Source organism: Calidris pugnax, unplaced genomic scaffold (genome assembly GCF_001431845.1).
Source record: "Calidris pugnax isolate Ruff unplaced genomic scaffold, ASM143184v1 scaffold42, whole genome shotgun sequence".
Taxonomy (NCBI): Eukaryota; Metazoa; Chordata; class Aves; order Charadriiformes; family Scolopacidae; genus Calidris; species Calidris pugnax.
Window position 1 is genome coordinate 13,611,722 of NW_015090920.1, and position 23,192 is coordinate 13,634,913.

The 23,192-nt window shown below is 39.8% G+C and overlaps 1 protein-coding gene across 1 annotated transcript in view; it reads right to left on the reverse strand.

Moving 5' to 3' along the window:
* Positions 1-23,192, reverse strand: part of FGF2 (fibroblast growth factor 2 (basic)) — a 65,885-nt gene that overhangs the window by 28,039 nt on the left and 14,654 nt on the right. Inside the window, exons 4-6 of the transcript XR_001412895.1 lie at positions 13,347-13,459; positions 10,338-10,427; positions 2,589-2,722 (exon numbers count right to left, since the gene is read on the reverse strand). The gene's annotated coding sequence lies outside the window, so the exon portion shown is untranslated. Of the gene's footprint in view, positions 2,723-10,337; positions 10,428-13,346; positions 13,460-23,192 lie in introns of the transcript that reaches the window.

Genomic DNA, 23,192 nt, shown 5'->3' on the forward strand with positions numbered 1-23,192 from the left:
GCGGGCCGGAGAGAGGGAGGAGGGCGGATGGGGAGAGCCGAGGACGCCGGGGACGGGCTCCCCGCCGGCACCGGGCTGCCCCCGCCGCCGCCCCGCCCCCGCCCGCCCCCGCTCCCTCGGGCCGGCGGGGGGAGCGGGGGCCGGCGGCAGCAGGTCCCGGGCCGTCCCGGGAGCGGAGTGGGGCCGGGGAAGCCCAGCGTCGGCTCCCGCCGCCGGGCCCTGAGGGAAACGTGCCGCAAGAAGAGTGCCAGGTCCAAGGTCGGACATCTTCTCCCCTGGCTTTACGAATAAAAATAACTGGAGAGGTATTTTAAACCGGGAGAAGTTATGTGGCCTCTGTGTCGCGTTACATTTGTTTAAATCATAACATAATGAAAGGTGTTGACCTGTTAAAATCCACGTGGCAACTGTTTCACTGCTGTACCTGTACCAGAGAGACACCGGTTCTGTTCCCATTCCCCAGTAGCAAACCCATCAACTGGTACCAACAAAAGGTAACGTGAAAATTCTGGCACCGACCTGCTAACAACACTACTAGTATTTCTAAAATACAGACTTTATAAAGCATATTGACCCATCAAACATGTTTTCTTCTTGAAACTGACAACAAAACGGCGTGAAGAGGTTTGTTTCCAAACCCACACTTTGTGCCCCAAATCTCCTGTCTAGCTCTGACTGCAAAAGCTGCACAACCAGCCCCAGATAATCCCAGACTGGGACAGCTAACACTGGTCTTCTCATTTCACAGAGCTAACGTAACAGCAACCCACACAAAGAAAGAAAAGCCAAAAGCAAGACACACTGTCCAGCACCTGCAGTACTATTTCTTCTATCATGTATATAAGGGAATTTTGTTGACAGTCAACTTCCCCTCCCAACTCGGATCCCTCGCAAGCCATAAATTGTAATTCTTTACCAGAACTGGTGACAATTACACTGCTTCCCACACCCTCGCTCCAGAGCATTAACGATGATGAATGGCACGAGCAGAGGACGGAGGGGCCCGGCCCAGGGCAGGGGCAGGTTCAGCAGTGTGTCAGCAGCCGTCCCTCGCAGTGCTACGGGCATGGCCGAGCATCACATGCCTGCCATCACTCTCCATGCATGGGGATTTCATCCCTGCTCCTCATGGCTATCCTCCCCTCTCCTGACATTCTCCAGCTTCTTGCTGCCCGTCTACTTACGAGACTCACTGCTATTTCTCCTAGAAATCCCACTTTACCACTGTACCTGAGACTTTGGGACAGTCACAGCTGACAGCAAAGACACTCCTCATTTCCTCTTGCCCTTCTTCTGTGACAGAAGCTGTGTTCACGGCAGTTTGTGCCATTGCACTATAGAGTCTTCCAAAGTCCTCACCTCTTTCTTGGAAGGTAGATGAAGAGATGATGGTGGTCAATTCTGAGAGATGAAGGGAAGGCGTGAAAAGATCATTCTTAAACCTGTAAGAAGGTGTGGTTTGTTTTGTTTTTTTAAACAAACAAACAAACAAAAACACCACCACCACAAAACCCCAAAAGCTTTTCTAAAGACTAAACATCCGTAGTTTCACTCAAACAGTTCCTGTAACTCTGCCTTCCCCTGCACACACAGCAGGCCGTTCACAGCTCTCAAATATCAAACCCTGGGAAATCATGTTTCAGCATCGCACAGGGCAGCGCTCCATCTCCTGGGAAGAGGGACACGGACAGCAGGGCAGGAGCAAGCCCTTGTATCCTGGAGCACCCCACACAAGCACATCCTCAGCTGGCTGGAAGCCCCGTCACCGAGCTGCCTGCAGCTTAAACACGACGTTTCACAGGACAGGACCCCGACATTTCTGAGAGTCTCCTAAGTCCTGGCCCCCATGATGGGGCCCAACCCAGTGGTGGCAGGGTGGGTAAGGGAATCACAGCTCAAAGTCCTTATCAAGTGATCTTTTTAAAAACTTATGCAGCTCTAAGTGGCCACCAGTAAAATTACAGGTCTTGAGAGCTCTTTAAAAACTTGCCATTGGGGCTTATACCTGTGAGGCCTAGAAATAAAAGAGCTCAAATGGAAGGTCATATTCACTAAGCTTGAGGCACTTGCCTCAAGATCTGCCAATTTTCCTTATTTTTTAAAATATATTTTCCTTCGTCAAATAGAAAACAGTCCAGTTTTTATTTTCCCATTCTACTTTTTTCTGCACTCCAACCTCTTAATATGGTCATTAATATTCCTCTAACGCAATTTTGGCAGTAGCGTTTTCCTTTCTTGTGGTCTCAACCACGTTATCCCTACCACCACCCTTCCTCAGCTCAGATCTCGCACGCAATTACAACCATACAGCTACTTCCCCTCCACCCAAACCATTAATTATCCCTGCTTCCAACCCCCTTCATAAGCTCCATAAAACATACTCCATGATAAAATGCCTTAAATCCCACCTTCCCTCTACTTCAAAAATAAATCTCGGAGACCTATTCTCTAACATGTTCTATTTATCTAAATTACCTACTTTTTTGTGTTTGTCTTGTATTGTAACCAGCTAGATTGTTTTGATAACTTATCTCTTAGAGAGAAAAACCTGTTTTATCCAGTGCTTAAGGGTCATACTGAACACAAGGCACTTCATAAACAAGGCAGATCGTCTATCCAATGGCAGATAACTGTGGGCCATCTGTATATCCAAATACTGCCTTTATTCAAGATGTAATAATCCAATTTCTAGAGATCCTCAGTAGCATCATACTCGGAACACCTAAAAAAACCAACCAAACAAAAAAAAAATCAAAAAAATTATAACCAAACCAGAACACCTAAAAAAACCAACCAACCAAAAAAAAAAATCAAAAAAATTATAACCAAACCTACATTATATTGTTAGTCCGGTTAGAGAAAAAGCTTGAAAAATGTGAGAATAATTTTTGAGATAGTTCAAATTAGGAGTAACAAACTCCATCAGCGCCAATTTTTAAACAGAATTGCAAAAATCCAGGTTTACAACTTTCTCAGACTTTTCAGCAGTTACTACTACAATTCTTGCCATACAACAACCCCAGTAATTTTCAATCCCCTTTCATGGAAGCTGCTTTTAAAGGGGTTTCAGCCATGCGTCCTGAACAGTTTGCTAAGACTACATCTACACAGTGTGTTTGGTCACACACTATCATGAAGATGGTGTTTGAAAGGTTTGCTAAATTAATCTGCAGGAGAGCTGATTTACTGTAAAATTAAAACAAACAAAAAAAGCCCTCACTTTTGAAATGCAATTAAAACTACAGGAAAGCAAAGACACACAGGAACACCTCGGATTATCCATCTTCCCACCATTAAGATGTATCAGCAGGTGGTTTGTATCAACATAGCAGCAGGAAGTGCTTCCAACTATGAGAAATGTAACATTAGCCCCAGGCCTCCAGTCCATCACAGCTCTTCTTGATTCCCTGGGTTTCTTGGCTTCCCAGTCCCTCTCCTTGGTGCTTATCCAAGTAACCATTAGTCAAAAAGAGATGGATAAGCTGTGTCTCTTTTGAAGTTTTCCCTGTGTTGTCTAGTGTTCAGCTAGCAGTGGAAAAAACATCCCTCACTTCACCAGCGTGTGCTGATGCCAAATGCCTCCCACCAAATTCTCAGACATTCACTTGTCGAAGGCAATGTCCTCCACAGAGTTCAACGCTCGTGGCCGATCTTCTGTAAGCCTCTTTGACTTCAGCATTACGCTAGTACATGGTTTGGCCCTTGGTTTGTAGGAGCACAGGAGCTGCCAGACAGCTGGTAACACCCCACCGGGGAGAGCCAGATCTCCGTTGGAGCAGGGAACAGCCTCTGTGTCATCTGGCCTCGCACAGTGCCTCAGTTAGGGTAAGCCTCATGCTCTCCAAATCACCAGTATGCATCAATGTTACACCACACACCCTCTCCTGAATCTCAGGAACGCAGTGATAAGATACACATATGTATAGCTTATACATTTATACCCTATATGCAGCAAAGATCTAGCTAGACTTCTCTGACAGTGAGTTGCAGTTGCTCTAATTCAGTCTTACTTGGTAAATCCTTAGCACTAAGGAGAGCTGTTTCTTCCTCCAAATAACCCTGCAGGAAGAGGGCCTTGCAAAGTGAGAGGAAGGCAATTTGTAGATCTGGTGTTTTGTGAAGAACAGAGTTGTACAAGGATCACAAAGGGGAAAAGAACATTCTCTCCCTTTTTCTTCTTTCTGCATGTTACAATTCTCTGCTCCAGATGTCTCCCCCAGCTTAGAAAAATAAATCACAAAATAGGCAGGATGTAGATGGCCCTTGAATAAATCCACCTCAGTGCTCCCTCCAAGTTCAAGATAACCTTAATATAAGAGTGGCTCTTGAGCAGGCAGCCCAGGCAGACACCTGGATAGATGAAATATAGTAAGTGTCTTAATGTTTTAGTAAAGCATTTATGCTTGAAATAACACACTTCTGGGGAAAAAAATACCACTTAACTTCAAATACCACTTAACTTCAAATTTTTTTCCTTCAAAGTCTGAGCATGAGTTTAAGAATTCAGTAGCAATTTATTCTCCAGAATTCTTAGTTCTTTCACCATCACCAGCTGATACTTATATTCCAGGTCAATATTCATGTACTCGCTCAGGAGCTTAAATGCATGTTTCAGCTGCTTTGTATGACCAAAGCATACAGCCTCAAGTCTGTCTATAACAGACTGAATTTTTCTTCTAAATAATATTTGCTATAGAAAGCAGTCTCATTTTTTGCTGGTATTTTAAGTAACATGCATATTATTCAGTGCCTGAGAAAGTTGTCGTGCACAGCCACTTTTTAAAAAAATCTGTTACAGAAGTTCAGCTTTTCATTTACCTTCCCGATAACTTTATGACACTTCATCAATTTTTTAAAAAAAATTATTTTCTTTTTAAACAAAACTTTATTTCTCCCCTCTTTGTCTTTTTTCCTGGTACATATAGTAGAAAGAAATCACATCAACAACAGAAAAAAATCTCCTCCCTGTTATAAACCTCTTACAGTTTCCATTTCAGTTCAGAAGAGTGCTGTATTCCTGTAAAGCACCAGTGGATACTTGTTTATGTCTTTCTAAATTTATGCTTAATCCGAATATGACCACAGATGGCCAAACTTTTGTTTTGGGTTGTCTTTACAAATGGTTGACGTTGGAAACATAACAGCCCAGGATGGCTAAAGATAAGAGAACTGACGATCCAGTGAGGCTGAATTTGGAAGTAAATCAAATTTGTTTTGGTCCAAAATGATTGCACTTGGAAAAAGAACTACACTGTCTAGAAGCAGTGACAGCTGTTGCAGATATAAGAGATATAGTAGTGACCTCAACTTATGAGAAACAAGAAATACTGTTCTAAGTACAAATTTTTATGCAGGTTAGAGTTCAGAATTAGCAAAATCACCACTCTCCCTCTCTCCAACGTATATACAAACATATATACACACACTCTCTCTGTATCCACATTATATAAAGTAATACATATAAATTAGCAAAATTACTCCAGACTACGAAAATAAAGTCAATATAAAGATTGATAATATTCATGAAAAAGACAATTTTAAATAATACTCTGAAATCAAACATCATGAATTTAAAGAATTTGAGTTAATATTGGATTTCAAAGAAATCTAAATTTATTAAGGTAAGAGATTCCTTAGTGGGAGCAATCACAAACCCACATCTTTTTCACAGCACTACATTATAACCATAAGTTCATGCTTTAGGTATTTATCTCTCGCGATCCCATGCCACTGGAAGGGTAGTGGCTGAAAAGGTCAGCACTCCAGCTGTCCTTTCTATCTCCAGGACAGTGGTGGCTGAGCTGCCCCAGTGTGGGCTCTGTGTCAAAGCAGTTTAAAGACCTTTATGTTAAGACAGTAGTTCTGTCAGTTGTCCCAAAGTAACTTATCCCCTGCTTATGATTTGAGACATTATTCAGTTTCATTATTTCACTACAGGGCAAAGCAGTTGTTCTTGCACTGGAAATGGTTGGGCACACATTAAGAGATTATAGGGAGATCTTTGTCCCTATATTGAAGGGAAGAAATCAGGGATTGAGAGGCAGATACAAAAATGCAGCCAATATCTATCTGTGTTGTTCTTGTCATTTAAGAAACCCATTAACCCATTTGAACAGAGCACATGCAAACATTTAAGAAGCGGATCTTCACATAAACACTGAATAGTTGAGGTTGGAAGGTACCTCTGGAGATCATCCAGTCCGCCCTCCCTGCTCAAGTAGGAGCACTTAGAGCTGGTTGAAACAAATCTGCTTGCAAGAATTGTACAATTTTCACTGTAAACATTTCCACATCAACTACAAACTGCTTCAGGTCAAAAATTGTATTTCTCATTGCGTTATGCTGCCTTGCAAGTGATCAGGAAATAGTGGACAATCTGTTCCAGATTCTTCTTTATCCTCTTTTAAATTAGGTTCTCATCTTATAAGGGTCATAAGATTCATAACTTCCATGTGGGCTAATTCTGGAGAATGCTAAATTATTCGCAGGGCTGCAGTTGGAAATTAAAATATAGGTGGAGGTGAGGAAAATACTCTTTCCGTTCACTGGTATGTTATAGTACAAGGCCAAACTAACTTCATGGAAGTTAGCAAAGGCAATATATAGCAAAGGCAGACTATTCCCAAGGAACAGGAGTTACCACATCATGCAGCTTTCATCATTTCACATTTAAGGGCAAGGAGAGATGAGATCAGTGAGACGTTACAGAGGGAAGAAAAAAAAAAAAGCTATTTTACTATATCATGGATATAGTTTCTACCACTTGCTCAACCAAAATCTTAGTCTGCATTATTTCTGTAGAATATATTAGCAGGTAGGTACAAAATAGGAAAAATGAAAAAACAAAACCAAAACCCTCTCTCTTGGTAACAATCTGTACTGATAGTATTCCAGAAGGAATGTCACAACAACTCTCCCATTTGTTTTCTCTTTGTTTCAGGACGGTTTCCATGGATCCCCAAACCTAGGCCCCACTGAAGGGTTCCCCGGAGCATAACACCATGTAGCAGCAGGTCGCAGACAACATATCACATACACAACACAAACACAATTCCAGTAGCACAGTCAACACATTAAAACCCTTGCAAATAGTTCGCTGTTTAGGACACCAGCACACTAGTATTTGAGGAAAGAGAGAACGCTATTAGAAGTGCAAATAACTTATGCAGTCCCTTGTGCTGTATTAGCTTTTAGTTCTAGGGAGGGAGAACTATCCCAAATGAGGTTGAGGCAGCATTTAGTGCTGGGGTGGATGTAGTTATTATTGCTCTACCACACCCCAATGCATCCATCCATGCCACAACTAGCTTAGGTGAAACGTCTTCTGCAACTCTGACCTTTCTCAGCTGTGAAATCATTCCAATATGTCTTCAAATTTACCATTACTGCACACGAACCTACACCTCCCTACAATATCTGAAGTTACAAGTACTGTAAGTGTGATTTAAGCCAACTGGCTCTTATGAAATCTTGTTTGTTTCTTGGAGTGACGCTTAGCGCATTTCTTCGTGGTAGTTTAAAAAACTAATCTGCTGTCCGCGTGCCAAAATAGAATTTGTCATCTGCCAAAAAATGACTTTCCCAACACTGTCCAGACTATTATCTCAAACCTGACCCGCAATAATTAACTTCCAAGCATCTGGGAGGTTAAATTGCTCAGTGACCTCTCTTTTTCTATACAAAAGCAACACTCATTACATGAGAATCACTATTTAGTTTACACTCATTTTTCCACTCAGGAAAAATAACAGAGTACCTGCCTGCAAAACCCACTTTGTTACACCCTCATTAGTTTTATCAAATGCAGTCTTCCATCAAGTACTTGACAGAAAATTTGTGAGAATATGCCCATATTTGAAAGCAAACCGAAGAGCAAAAAAGGCTCCTATGTTGCTATATAATCCTTATTGCAGAGATAGTAAATGGATGTGAAAATGGATTTTGCCACTAATCAAATATCTATGTAAAAACATCACTGCTTACAGACATGACAGCAGATAATCCAAAAAGTGGTAGGAGAAGGACCTGCTGATACTTTACTGGTTGCATGTTAATTTTCTCTGTAGAAACTGTATTATGTGGCCAAAGAACCACCATCGAATGCTAAAGAGTAAGGTTGCTCTGACATTAGCGTGACCAGCTACTGACCTCTGCCTCTTCAATTGGCAGCCATGAATTCCAGCCATTTCATACTTCAGATGGCATTTGGGAAAACTTCTCTACAGACCCTCGTAACATTACAATGACATGCAAGGAAAGATAACTATACCTTAAAGAGAACATTGAAGATGCAAACTGCAAGCAACAGAGACTTAAGGGTGAAAAGCAAAAGTTACAGGTGCCGTTACCAGTCTGAATGCTCTGAAACCTCAGTGGTTTGTTAATGTTGTTAATCTGCCCTAATCTAAACCTCACAAATTCTCTACTGCTGCCCTAAGGGTAAAAATGCTAATGATAATGGAGAGAAAGCTGGACCCACTGGCTTTGCCACAGGCCACAATTACTCTGTGACATTAAGAGTAAAAGCTTGTCCCGCTCAATGTTGAGCAGCAGTAGTATGGGTCAATGTATGCATGTTATCAGTGGATGTCACAGGCTTCTGACAGCAGACTAAGGGAAAGGCTGTGTAATCCTGCCCAGACCCAGGAATGAGAACCAGGAGGACACTGAAATAGGCACAGACTCATCTTCCTTTCTCTTGTCTGCCCCACCCTCCCCCCCCAGCCTGTCTCGTCTCCTCATCTTTTATCCCCACCCTGTTCTTTTCCCTTCCCCTGCTGTCAGGCACAGGTTTCTAGCCTGTTTCTAAATCTTTCCTCAGTTCCAAGTGCCAAGCTCTGTCCTCAGGACTACTTTTCCTTTGTATCTCACTATGGCTCCTAGCCATATGCTCCATAGCTGGTTTCCTTTCCCCCCTTCTTCTTAATCCCTGCCTCCTTTCTTGAAGTTCAAAACCTATGTTCTCATTCCCCAGCCAATCCTCATAACCCTGTAGCTTATTTTTTCCATTGACTTTTTCATTTTCCTTTCCCCTAGCAGTTTCCCTCCTCATGGTAGTTCCCATTTCCCTCTCCTGGCAGGGCAGTAGCCTCCAGTCCTATGAGATTGCCCATCTCCATCACCCTGGCACAGCTGCCTACATACAACAGGTAATGCTGGACAACCTCTAGCCAGCTCTGCTCAGAGTCCTGCTCCTCAGGCCACCCCACAGCCCTTGCTTCCCGGCACAAACCAGCCCAGAGGACCCAACACTGCCCCACACTGTCACATCACTTTGGGCCCTAATGTCCCCAGCACGTGAAGGAAGGGGCAGAAGAAAAGGGAGGCTGTTTTGGCCTACTTGGTACCTGCCTTTCAACTGTTCTCCAGCCCTTTGGTATACAAGTTTTAATTGAGGCTATTTTGAAGGATCTGGACAAGTTTAACGGTTGTAATAAAATCAGTGACAAGGCTTTCTCTAAAATTTTGTGGAACTAGAAGAAATTTTAACTGATCAATTTCAAGCTCACATGAATTCCTTTCCCACAAGAAGGCTGAAAAACTGAAACAATTTTTTAAATTCATACAACTCTTATCACAAAACTCTTAATACACAATGCTTAATTATTCTTTTAAGGAGATACTATCGCATAGATGACCTCAGCAACTACAACCAATCACAAACTCGTACATCGTCTAGGAGTGCTCCACTGCGGGGAAAAAATAACAAAAATATATGTGGCTAACTTTATTGCCATAAATATTAAGGGCTGTCAATCTGACTAATCACACACCTTGAGTCATTTCACTGAAGTCAACAAGTTAACTTGTAAAAACAACAAAAATCTCAGTAAGCAAATAATGATAAAATCTTTTCCGTCAAAGACCAGCAAGTCAAATTCATTGCAATTAATGATATTAATGAATTAAATGAAATCAAGGTGGCCTGCTAGCATTTTTAGTGTATATGTTTGTGTGCATACAAGCAAGAATGCATATAACTGAGTGCTCAGAAGTCTCTTTTGTAAAATTCACTGGGTATCCTGGCCAAGATGAATGCTGTATTTTAGCTGTTATTTCCATTCATAATTGAATTGCAATTTTTCAGACAGAATAATCTCAGAGTTTTCATATTAAAATGACAGCAGTTTATGAATCAATTTATGGGCTTTGTCATCTAATGATTCATTTATTTTAAAAAGCCCAAAGTAATATCGATGATTCCTTTCATTGCATTATACATCACATGTTATGTCAATTGCTCCTTATACGAGCTTGGGCTTTTCTTTATTAGTTTCTTCCCCATTGTTGCACTTCCCACTGTTGTTGTTGGAATACAAACAAACAAAGAGACTCACCTCAGAGGTATTAGGCTTTTCTTATGACATCAGTGTGTAGGCTGTCCATAATCGAGGCATCGGTTAGTCACTCGCACCATCTGTGTGGGCCTGGAGAAAGCAAGATGTAATCTGTCATATGGTGAGCTTTGTACAAAACAGCAACAATCCGTATTCAGCTGCGCAGATGAAATGGATCCCTTGAGGAGCTGCAGCCTGCCAGAGCGTGCGCTTGTGGGTGTCAGCTGCTGGGGGTCAGCTCTTCATAACGCAACAAGGGAAAACTTTCTGTTTGTCCAGACAAGAATCGGGAGGGTGGTGGCACTTTCACAGACTAGAGTTTGCTAGCCAAACTGTGGTGGTATTAAGTAGCACTTTAAAATTCCAGAGCTAACATCCTTTCTCATTTTTACTGACGTAAAAAAAATTTGCTCTGGGATGATTTGAATACAAGAAAGGAGAAAGTGATGAAATCATTCCTTTTAGGTTTTTACTCCCCACAGGAGTAAACCCATTGTCTTCCCCGGCCTCTCTGATGCTACCACAATGTTGTTCCTCAAAGCGGGGAAGGCAGGGGTCTACCATGCAAAGGAAAAGGCTAAATGCATAGTTCTCAGGTCTATAAAAGTCTCCCTGCATAGCAGCGTGCGAAGGAAGAACAGGACATGCACAGGATATATCCCCAGGCTACCTCACCTATTTAATTGGAATTTATGAAAGCATTACTTTGTACTCACACCTCTCAAATAGCATGTCTCCACTGACTCCTTTGGCAGTCATCTCCAGACTTTATTTTTAGTGCATACAGATGACAATTACATGAAGAAACAGCAGTATTTTTACCTATGCCTCATGCATGTTCCCAAGACAAGTATAGAAGAGCCTTTACCACCCAACATCAAATTACTTCAGCTTATGCCAAATTCCTGTGATACTTGTTTTCACTAAATAGGTATCTTGTCAGAATCCTTGCTGTTACAGATACTGTAAGACAACACCAATGCCATGCCAACTACTTCATTTTTATAAAGTATATCTGTGGAGATGATTTTCAAGGCAAATTACTTACTCTAACCTCCGTTTTGCAGTAGTAGCAAGTAGCCTAAAAAGGCATTATTAGTTGCTAAGCAATGATTCTCCTTTCTCCCTTATATACTGTTTGCTACTTTTTTGGACCTTTTCTTTTTTAAAAAAAGCAAAGAACTCTGGTAATTATTTTCAGAGTAAGAATACAATCTCATGCACAAATTTATTATTGAGCATAGTTATTTTTAGGGAAAGTTGGGGTTTTTTTCCTAGTGGCTAGTTTCACCACAGAGACACAGATGAGCATAAATACTTTTCCCAGCTGCGGCTGTGGAATGGAGAACAGAACTGAGTAGCAAAGAACTGTGATCTTTAGCAAACAAAAGACTCCAAAATTCTGAGGGAGAAGAAACACAGTCTGTCTTCCCATCCCAACAGTCATCAGAAGGGGAAGAGCAAGCTTTCTACTGTATAGCTTGTTTTCTGCAAGCACTAGAGCCAACCCTTTTTATGTTCTGTTGCATCTAATAGCATGTGCTCTTTTTGTATAGTTTCTAGGAGAAGTCTCCGTGGCCCATAAGGGCAGATAGATGAGACAGTTATAAGTATCATAACAAAGCTCTCAGGACATAGGGGTAGGAGAGCTGGAAGATGCCTATCTGGAAGAAGTAAAAAATGCAAAATAAGGAATGAGTTACTGCCAATGTGTTTCCCCCAGAGCCTACAACAAACAAAGTTAGGTTAACCATTAATAAAATCACAGATTTTGTTACAACAACTAGTTCAACTATTATTTTGAACTAACTCGATTCCAAGTTTAATGCAGCCCAGCTAGTGTCACATGACTGGCAGACACACACAATTAGTGAGTGTTTTCATGAGTCAATTGGAACTATTTGGGAGCTCTATTTAAAACTTTTTCAAGTTCAGGGGATGACTGCAAGTAAATTCACTTCATTGGAGTTGTTAGCTTGATGACATGCCTCTTTAAATCAAACCTTTTCTGTCATTCTTCCTTACCCTCTCTTACCTTCAATACCCGCAGCATAAGTCTCTAGAAAAATTAATATTTTAGGGTATCTCCATTTTGCCTACCATTTTTCAACAGCTGATTCCCAGACAACATCTCCCATGCCCTCCAAGTTAAACACCAATAAAGCATCTGAGCACTCTAAAACGGGAGTCAGTTCAGGCCTCAATCCAAACCCCTTAAAATCTATGGGATATCATGGTAGCCTAGCCGTTGGTTTTGGACATTTATGTTCCCATCAGTTCTGACTAGAAGGCCTGGTCCTATACATCACATATGTGAAACTGTTTGGTTCTAGGTCACACGGTAAGGACAACCGAGTAAAGGTGTGACAGAAATACTGATAAGTTACTTGCATTGAAAGAAAAGCACAATTAGCAACTTTATTCAGTTATTTTGTAAGCAACTGTGCTTAGCAGATAGAAGTAGTTTTTCTGAAAAGATGAAGGAGGCCCCTGAATTTTATGAAGGAGTGAACAAATGCATTTTGGCTGCCAGATGCCCAACACACACAACCAAATTCCTAGTGGTCTAGGAACAAAGCTGCAACATGATTATTGCTGACACGTTAGGAAGTGACAGGGGTAAATAGTTTTGGTTGTTAAAATTAGTAAAGCAGGCTACCTTTGTTCTTCCATTCATGTGCAAAATAGATAAGCACTGAATAGTCTCTAACTATTTTATTTCGATCTCTTTATGTCAACTTTGTGTACTGCCTTTAAAAAAAAATTAGCATATATTATGATGTTTGGATTACTACCATGTGAGATAATTGAAAACACAATTACATTACCTCTCTGACACAAAGCTTTTTTCCAGGATGGTTACATGCAAGAAAGGCAAGCCATGTTGTAAGCAATGAGATGAAAAGACTGGAACAAACTGTATGCAATTAGCTTAGTACACTACATGGAATTGGCCAGAATTCAGATGTGGTACAAATGAGTATAAACAAAGGAGTTGCATTTGCTTACCTCATGTCTGAATCTCGCCTATTGATCTCAGCATATGAAAAGGAGTGGTACTGGGAGTAATTTAGCTGTAATTCCTGCTCTGTTGTTGTTGAATGGCTGTCATTGACTTCAACCTGCAGAAGATCAAATTCAGAAGGGTTAAGAATTTCCCTACTTTTACAAGCATTATCTTCAAAGCAGAGGCAGGGCACAGAGGTTTGATCCCAACCACCTTTAAAAGAAAAAAATATCAATAAGACCTTTGCTATAAAACTTCAGTGGAATCAGGATTAAGGTTTTAGGCCACAACTGAAAAATCATGTGTGATAAATAACACTGTACAGTCAAACTAGTTTAAGATAATTCTACTGTTATGTGCTTCTGGTGTTCTAAGGGAAACAAACCAGAACTTGTTGAAAAAAATAGCCTTACAAACATATAGAAATATATAAGAGCAATCAGAATGAGCACAACTCAGAGAAGGGTTACACATAGCAAACAAACCGTGTTCACGTTGAAATGCATGAGACGTGCTTCCTTTCACTGGAACACATTTTATGATTTTCAAATCAATCTAATCTTACTGGAAGTGACACCATCACCACTGACCATAAAGTATAATCTCACAGCACTACTTTTTAAGGCAAATAATTTTCAGAAAGAAGAAAAGAATAACTGTTCTTAGACATAGTACCTGTTGCTAGCCCTTTCCCAGGATGCAGCTGCCACCTGCATGGTACTTGTAGTCCTGTATAGCTTCGGGTAAAAACACAGCCTTAATAACTTTTTTTTTTTTTTTTTTTTAATTTCACTTTGGTGCACTATTGCCCTTGTTAATCTTCAATTCCCAAGTGTTAGGAAAAGAAGAGATTTTTGACTCCAGGGACTACAGCCACAGCCCATGGAAAGCAGAAGCAAGCGAAAGTCTTTTGGTACACCCAATTCCCTCCCCAAGACAGACAGACATCATTTTTTCAGATGAGACACAGCCGGCACTCCACAAAACAAAAACAAAAAGTTTTTTTAAAGCGTATGACACAATGGAGGAAAGAGGTTAGTGTTGAGGGTAAATTCCAGATCACTCGACATGTTTTCCTGGATTGTCTCTTACATAACCCCCAAAATTCAGTCTCTCAACAGCCTGCTGGGAGCAGAGGGGAGTGGGTCGGGAGCTCCTTGACAATACCAGCCACATATGCGTATACACACACAGCCACCACACACACAGCAACAAGAATTAGCTAGTCCACTGCAAATGTCAGCCAATTTATGTAATATCCTTTTATTCAGCATTTCTTATTCACTGGAGGGTGAAAAATCTCAGTAACAGCCTTTGAAGAATCGGAAGTGGGGGAAGTTGGTTTCATAGTCTTTCCCCAGTCACTGTTGCTGTTGGCTGTTTGATAGTCTATACGTTACTTCCATTCAATAACCAGTGAACAAGCAGGCGTTTGTTTCATAAGAATCACCAGTGCAACTGGTGTTAATAAGTTCTAATTGTTATTAACAGCAGCTGTCATTTTAAGTTGACTACGCATAACAGCTCTGGGCTGCTGCTGGTCATGTTATCCCATGAGGCGCACAGAAGACTTACTCCAGAATAGAATTTGTCCAGAGAATAGTTTTTCAGATGGCAGAGCGCCAGAAAGTACAGACTGGATGACTTGCTGGTTTAACACACCTAGGAAATGGAGGAACAGCTAATAAGTGGGGAGGGAGTATGGAAATGAACAGACTGGATATAAATAATACCATTGATTTCCCCAGCCAACCTTTCTAGTGAAGAAATACATTGGTGGTATTTGTATATTTACAGCACCTTGAAACAGGACCAAGAATCTCACCTGTTCAGCGCTTCAGAATTCCATCGTGAAATACAACCTTTGACACTACACTACATTACTTTTCTATTATTATTTTTAAATTACTTTCATTTCAGTGCCCTAATTTCCTGTTCTTTCATGGAGAGTGAGCAGTAATAAGCTGTTATGAATGCTGCAGCTTTTTATAAAAATTGGAAGGAAAAAGGAAGAAAGCTGATTTTCTATTCAACACAAAGCAGAAGAAATTTCAGTTAATTGGCTTACAATCAGAAACAAAAGCTTTTCTGATCAAAGTAAAGCTTACAATGCACACCAGACATAATTCTGAAATTAAATCACATCCCTTCACAGGTATTAAAAAATCTTAAGAAAAATTTAGGGTTAAAGTTCTGAAACCAAGTACAGAAATTCACAATTAAATACCTGGTCTCTATTTCTATAACAATGTCATAAGGGAAAAACAAAACACTCAATCAGCAAGCACAAAAGCTTTCATTTTTACATTTGTTACAGTACTTGTGTTTATTATGAACACTTTTATTGACTTCGAATGCCCACAGAAAACTCACCTGATGAGCCTTCCCTTAAAAGCAATTGGTTTATGGCTCCTCTTCAAAGCATAAAAAACAGTTTTTCCTACTCAAAAATTCTTAGAAACTGATTATACATTTAGGATTATCTATATTAGGTAGTTGACTTTTTATTATTTTTTAAAATGATGAACGTTCAAAAAATTGTGTAACGTTTGGTTTACTATTTTATTTTGTACCTAACTGGTCAAACCGTTTTCTTGCAGCTGTTTTGAACCTCCATGATAAACTAATCTGTTTATTCAGTCTCATGATTGATCTGATCTACATGAAGGAATTTTATTCTGGATAGTTTTGGTTTACTGTAGTCATCTTCAGTTCTAATGAATACTTCTGGGTTTGATGGTGAAGACAGATCTATTCAACATACAAATCTAACCTCTAAAACTGAGGGTAACATTATTCTGTGAAAGATAGGGGTGGGCGGAGAAGATTAAAAAATGAATCTGGTTTGCATGGAAGGAAGTGTTCAGCAATAGTCTTAAACATTGTGTCAGCATCCATTTCATTTATTTCTAAGATTTAAATTCTGTTTCTGACTTCTTTTTTTTTCGGTAAAGTTTTCATTTGTTACTCTTGCTTCTCCCAGAAATAGAGCAGTAAACAATAACATCAGTTGTTATTACAAATACTTAGATGACTTTGCTGAAAGAACATTTACTTCAAGCATGTCCCAAGAGTCATCAGATCCAGTTTGGCTTAAAGGTTCCGTCTAACATTAAATGCAAAATGTCCCTTTAAACTAAGATAGAGAATATGTTACTAAAAAACCTACAGGAAATGAGAAAGCATTAGAGATTGCATTGTAGTTTAAGCGTAAAAAGATTATGTCTCAACATACCATTGTCAATGACCCTTTTCTTAAATGAATCCAGGTGATACAAACTGAATATACCATTTTCCAGAACAGGAGACACATTTATATAGGTCATAAACATAGAATATCATTACACGTCTTTACGTGATATCTCTAAAAAAAACCCAAATAGTGAGCTCCAGACTTGTTTTAAATCCTCCTGAATTCAGTCTCTTTTGACTTAAATACAGACTTTAGCAATGTCTGATGAGGTGCCTCCTCCAAGAAACCCCACTTGTAGAGAGCATGCAGACACCACAGACCTTGCAGTATGCAGGAGGATAGATGGTAATTTCTAAAACTGAGATAAATATGATCCTCTACTGCAAAGAAATAAGGAGAAGTGATGGATTTTTATTTTCAACTTGGAATTTGTTTTACTCAGAGATGTTTAATTCATAATTATATCATGCTGGCTGAATGCTTAGTTGTGTTATGGCTCCCTGCCCAGAGTTCCTCACAGATACAGCTTTTAATAATTTCTTTGTGTTTCACAGATGGTCTGTATTTGCCTTTTTTTTAATATTAATTGCAAGATTTTAAAATGAAAAGAAAATGCGGTAACAACAGTGAAACAGTTTTAGGCTTCAAGCAGCTACTTGTCTCCAGAATTTCTTGTGGAATGTAGTTGCTTCACATTAATGCAAAGTCAGCAACACAGATACCATATCAATCTCTAAGAACAGTTCGAAATATTGACAATGTGTAATGCCTTAAGAATTATGTCTGATGTAACGGTAAGGGATTATCTGTTGGAATTGCAATTGCTGTAAAACCTCTCATAAGGAATTGCCATTTGTTGTTAGTCTGTTGTAGCGTAGCAGATCTTTGCTGCCTTAAACATACCTGTAAGGCAGTAAGCAGACATTCATTATTGCAATAAAGTCATAATCTTTTAAAGATCTACCTCGAGGCAAGGCATGGGGTGTGGGCTTACTTGGTTAACAAAAGCTAGACAATGCCGAAAAACTAGGAGAACAGGAACGGGGATTTTCTCCCTGAAAAAGAAGAATGACAATACATCTTCCCCAAAGTAGTTCCTTCTGAGAATGCACAGCTTATAGGCGTCTCCCTATGGAGACAATGCAGTAGTTTGAGAAGAGCACACAGTTCCCACCGGTATCCCAAATATCAACCGTAGCCAACCTCTGATAATCAACTTACTAAAACACCAAACTAGCAGCAACAAAAAATGGACTCATGACATTCTACAGCCTGGTATATACATTACTTCAGATAACGACAGGGAGATAGTCCCATCCACTGTGGGTACTGTCCTCCAGATAAGGCTTCACAATGACTCTGCTTTACCTTAACTTCCATTTTGAGTGACATTCCTTTTACAGGACCGGAAAGTCCTGGTTGATTGCACAAAATCACAAGTAGCCCTGGTTCTTCTTAGAAGCAAACACTGGGATCTTGATCCCAAATATTTCATATTTGAGGATGTTGTGGGGTTTGGCTTTAAATCCCTTATTTTCCTGCCAATTTCAAATGTGATTCAAAACTGAGTTCATTTTCTGATCTGTTGCAGTCATTCTCACAGGACTTTGTTAGAAGCAGAATATAGAGGGGATTGTAAAAAAATAAACTGGAAGAATTTCTGGAGCTGGCACATCCAAAAGAATTTAAGAGGCTAGATCAGATGACAAGGCCATCATCTTTATATTAATCCCTTCCCTTCATGCACATTTGGGAGGCCTGGGAAGAATTCTGTATCGCCTAGGTTTTTAATATGAAAAGCTACTCATTTACTCATAGAAAACCTCTACTGGAAGATACACTGTTTGACTGTCTTGTCATTAACAAACATGAAATTATGAACTACTAAAAGACAGTGACACAGTAGAGCAATCCAAGAACACATACTAGACCACTTGTGACTCCTTCCCAGTAAGTTAAATTTCAGTGGGATGTTTGCTATTGTTCTCAACTGACTGTAAAGAGAAACTCAGGCTGCCATCAGCAGTGATTTCAAAGCCAATAAAAAGGAGTAAATAAATGCCACAAAGAATCCTTCTTAGCCTGCTGGCAATAGCGCAGCTACAAAATTAGCCTCTGCTTGTGACGTTCAAACAGATGGGTGTCACCCAGGTGGAACAGATGACACATTAAAGAACAGACAGTCTCTCACTTTGTCATATTTGACCCCAAAAGAATGACAAAGCTCATATTTAAGGAAGAAATTACTATGATCTGCTATGCATATTATGTAAGTCATCCCATGTGCATTTTGAGACATAGGTATACAACAGATTGTGTGATATAAGAGTTTTTTCTACAGTAATTTACCCTACAGGCATTAGGGAAAAATAAATCTGTAGCTGAGCTTCCTACACAAAATAAAACCTCTTTGATCTGTCTTGTAAAGCAGATATTTTGTTGCACAAACAAGAGGAGGGAAGAGTATAATTAGTTCCATTACAAAACAAAACAAAACACAAACCACAATGGAGAAATAAAGCACAGTGAAAGAAGAGAAACAGTAGAGGCTAACAGTAAAGTTACTTCAGCAGATTTACCATGCTTCTCACTGTATGAAGAGGCATCAGCAGAGCAAGGGATGTGGGTTTTAAAAAAATGAGTTTACAATTGCTACATGCATGGGGGAGGGTAGTCCCGTGTTACTGTAGGTCCCGCAGAGAGAGACATAGAGCCTGAGAGTTGATCAGACTATTTATCTGATGATTAATACCACAATACAGAATATTTTGGTGAATGAGGTCCCTTACTGGGCCTGCAAGGCTCCTCTGGGGAGTGGAGCCATGCCAGTGAGCTGACAAGGGGCCTCCTGGGGACAACCACCCATCCAGAGAAGAAACTCAGCACAACACTGACCGTAGCAGAAGAAGATTAGCTGTATAGCACGTAAAGGTCCTGGAGGATACGTGACATCTTAAACAAAGCTGGACAAGTTCAGTTAGAAATGGATTTAAACCCAGTGAAATTCCTGAGATGCTAAGCCAGGTAGATTCTAGTGTATTTTCTCCTCAGGAAATTTGGGGTTTTTTCAGATTAAATATTTAAAGTAAAGCAGGTAGGTTTTCACCTATTTAGGATTCCTGCTGAAAGCAATGAATTTGTAAACAAGGGAAGCAAAACAGGGAATTAATCTATTGTCAAGGAAGCATAATTAAGAGCACTTGATTTTTACAGCCCACAGTAAAAACCCTCAATAGCCAGAAACATGTGCTGTTTTTCAACACTTGAGTATTTCAGAAAGACTGTTTTCCATCCAATATCACAAGAGGGAAATAACGAAGACCAAAATAATGTCTCAGAGATTTTATTTTATGTATGATTCAACTAGTCTAAAGGAAATACTACCTTCTTTGACTGGAAGCATGGAAGAGTTCAAGGATACAGTATGTATTTTTAAAGAAAAACCTAATACGCATGTTTGGAAAGGAAGAGGACAAGACTTAAGCTCCTGGCAGTATTTGCAGACATCCACAGACATTTTGAATAGAGGTATTCTTCTGGGGGCTTTCACCTTGTCTGAGAGTTTTGTACTTGTTCCAGGTCTTGCACTGTTTATTACATTTTAAAAAGTCAAGTTATTCTTTCCTACTGCACTGCAAACTAGAACATTACTCTTGCTAATTTTGGGGACTCAAGAGCAAACAGAGCAGGGGAAGAGCCAGACACACATGAAAGCATAATTCTAAAAAAGTAATTGAAGTTTCCACTTAAAAATAAAACGAAACCAAACACAAAAAAAAACCCCAACCAACAAAAAAACCCCAACAAAACCAAACAGCAAAGGAAAGGATTTTCCTCAAATCTGCAGCAATAGAGTCTGTTAATTTTCTGCTTGCAATAGTAAAACCATTGCTGTCAAAAATGCCTGACCCTGCACTGCATCACATCAGCAATACAGGAAACATGACAAGGGGCAACTTCTTATGCTTTTGTCAGACCAAGACAAATAAACAGACAGAGATCCAACACCGGAAATTAATATTAAAGTCATAAATAAATCAATCACATGTAAAGGAAACTACTGCAGATTATAAGGTATTCTTTAAAAGAAATATTAAAAAGAGTTAGTGAAATTCAACCCCCCCCACATATACTGCAGTCTCGTTTCATTCCCAGAGTATTTAAAAAGACGACATTCATTCCATCCTTCCAGTATGCCAATTGGTATGTAGAGGAACTGTTCTGCTTTACTGACTTTCCACTGTATGTTGTATGACTACTAGGAGCTCTACTTGGCACACTCTAACTGCTGTGGTTTAATCTTCAGCCTATATTCCAAAAAAGAGCCACTGTGTTCATTGTCAAGATTTACTACTACTCTCCAAGAACTACCCTGTCCTAAATATTATCCTTACAGAGCCCATACTTGTGGGAATTCTGTATGACCAAGTAATGTAAGAATCTTCTACACAAATTCCATCAGCTTTATCAAATTTGCAAATCAATGAAATGTCTTTCAAGGTGAAGAAGCCAAATCTTAAATGACATCAAACGTTTTTCCTTATTACAATAATTCTGACTCCTATTTGTTATCCAAGGCCTTACTTTGTTACACAGTATATGAACAGAGTAAAGAGTTTCTTCTCTAAAGAGCTTGCAGTTTTAGAGATAAGAAACAGATTGATAGAGCTGGATATGTCTGTCTCCAAAGCTGACCGTTCTTCTAAAGTGACATTCCCTGCAGGAGAAATCCTTTAACTACTAGGGATGCTGGGCTCTGAATCCTCAACAAATTCTTCAATGGAAAGGACAGCTCAGCCTACTGCATCTCTGAAGCAACTTTTTTCCCCAGTCATTATAAATTGCTATTGCTATTAGAGCTTATTAGAAGTTCATCTGAGAAAGAGTGGCTTTTAATGAAAGTTGTACTTCTCACCAGCATTAGCAGTCCTCAGTTGTACATTTCTTTCCACTAAGAAATGATCAAAAAGACATCTTTTTCCAGTATTCAGAAGAGTGAGGAAGGACAATCATGTTTTTGCAATAATCTGTTTCTTAGGGACCAAGCCTTTAAACTCCCCAAAGCAATGGAAACTTCCCTGACGTTTTTATTGAAAAAGGGACTGGTTCCTGTATTAATTCACAACCAAAGCATTCCCCCTTCCCCTCCAGTCTCCTGAGAATAACATATCAGCGAAATAACATCTTGTCACACATGCACATCAGCAAAGGCATCTGTAAATTCTCATTCAAGAACTGAGTTTGTGGTAGCGGCTCATAGCAACACATAAAACAGAAAGAAAACAGCTTGATTTGCCTTTTAGAAGAAAATCCAATTCATAACAAATCCTATTTTAACTTGTTAGCTGAGAGATGGACATGAGCATTTGAGGGAGGGCAGGGAATAGAACATTTATTTGTATAATGCCTCTTCACAGCATGGTCACGTGTTAAATTCCAAGTATCATGTTGTAAGGCAGTCTAAAGTTCTATTTCACAGGTAAGCAAACACAGTTAATTAAAGCAGCACCCTCTTGGCACAGACAGAAGTCGCTTACTTATAAATTAGTCCCTGTATTTTGGAAGACCTTTCTTCAGCAGTTTAATAGTAAGTCTGTTTAATGATCAGACTTGAACAAGTAAGAGACACTGGAATAACCAATTTTAAGTTATTTCCTCTAGCTTCTCCTGGCCTTGAAACTCCTCTCTTCTTCCACAGTTTTACTGGCCGTATGAATGGTTGTGAGAGGAATCTGGAAGGCTGCAGGTCCTACTCAAGCTCTGTTGGGAAACAGTCCCAAGTATCCATCACTGGAGCCGAGAGATGTTCTCAGATTAGCCTCAGCAACTCCATGTATAGTAATTACTGATCTGACATTTGGCAATTCTGTTGAGCTTATTTACAGGACTGCTCCGAAATGTCAAATACTTCAAAAACACAAGCTAGAATAATTGCATAGTTGGGATCACACATTAAACCATTTTTTAAAGTTAACTGCCTGGTACTTCAGATAAACAAAGATTTTGGCTTTTCCAGTAAAGCTCTCCTACTGCCAATTACATCCAAGTTTCCTGGCTTCTGGCAGCCATCAGCATACTGTCACAGTTAAATGGCTCCAGAAATCAAGTAGCCTTGAAAAAGAGCAACTTGCCTGATATGCTTGGGATGGCTATTTAAACAGTGCTTACCCAATCCAACAGACGAAGGGCAGTGAGAAGTGAGGTACTGAACACTGACTGCTCTTTACCTTCAGCAAGGCATACTCAAGGAACTGGAATATTATATCAGGAGGACTTTGCCGGTTAATTAAACTGACCTAATCAACATATCCATATTGCTGCAGGTGTACTAATTTTCATCACTGCATGGAATCAAAGACATTTTACTGATATGGAATTATACGCGTGTAATTGCATTCATTACTTCTTCCCCTAAATTAGTACATGCATGGTATATGCATATCTTTGAGCTGGAACCCACAGACAGAACTGTAAATGCAGGGAGCAGCAAATGAAATACAGGAATTAATAACCAAAACAAGACAAAATTCCTTTCAATTTATTGGAGGGGTTCTTTTAGTAAAAAGCTGTTCTTTGACAACGATAATAGATAGTTATTCTGGAAAAGGAGATATTTTGACGGTTTTCTTGGACCTAAACAGGTGGTGAATAGATT